Source organism: Condylura cristata, unplaced genomic scaffold (genome assembly GCF_000260355.1).
Source record: "Condylura cristata isolate star-nosed mole 26May11 unplaced genomic scaffold, ConCri1.0 scaffold00011, whole genome shotgun sequence".
Classification (NCBI taxonomy): domain Eukaryota; kingdom Metazoa; phylum Chordata; class Mammalia; order Eulipotyphla; family Talpidae; genus Condylura; species Condylura cristata.
The window spans coordinates 21,038,473-21,039,026 of NW_004567112.1; positions in this window are offsets into that span (position 1 = coordinate 21,038,473).

Genomic DNA, 554 nt, shown 5'->3' on the forward strand with positions numbered 1-554 from the left:
AAAAAAAACAGATAGTGGGAGAGTTTACTGCCTCCTGCCCCTCCCCTCTTCCACCATCATAGCCTCCAGTGCTCCCCCTGACTAGAAGCTCTCCCAGCTTTAGATGGCACCTCAAGAGAGACCCTGATGAAGTGAGGCAGTTTACAAGAAGCAGAAAGAATGAAAGAGTGCACTGCCTGGCTGAAGCAGTCTGAGGGACGGCTGAGGCAGTCTGAAGCAGCCTGAGGGACAGCTGAGGCAATCTGAGGCAGCTTGAGGGTCAGCTGAGGCAGTCTGAGTGACGGCTGAGGCAGTCTGAGGCAGCTTGAGGGACAGCTGAGGCAGTCTGAGGGACGGCTGAGGCAGTCTGAGGCAGTCTGAGGCAGTCTGAGTGACGGCTGAGACAGTCTGAGGCAGCCTGAGGGACAGCTGAGGCAGTCTGAGGGACAGCTGAGGCAGTCTGAGGCAGTCTGAGGCAGCCTGAGGGTCAGCTGAGGCAGTCTGAGGCAGTCTGAGGCAGTCTAAGGGACGGCTGAGGCAGTTTGAGGCAGTCTGAGGGTCAGCTGAGGCAGTCT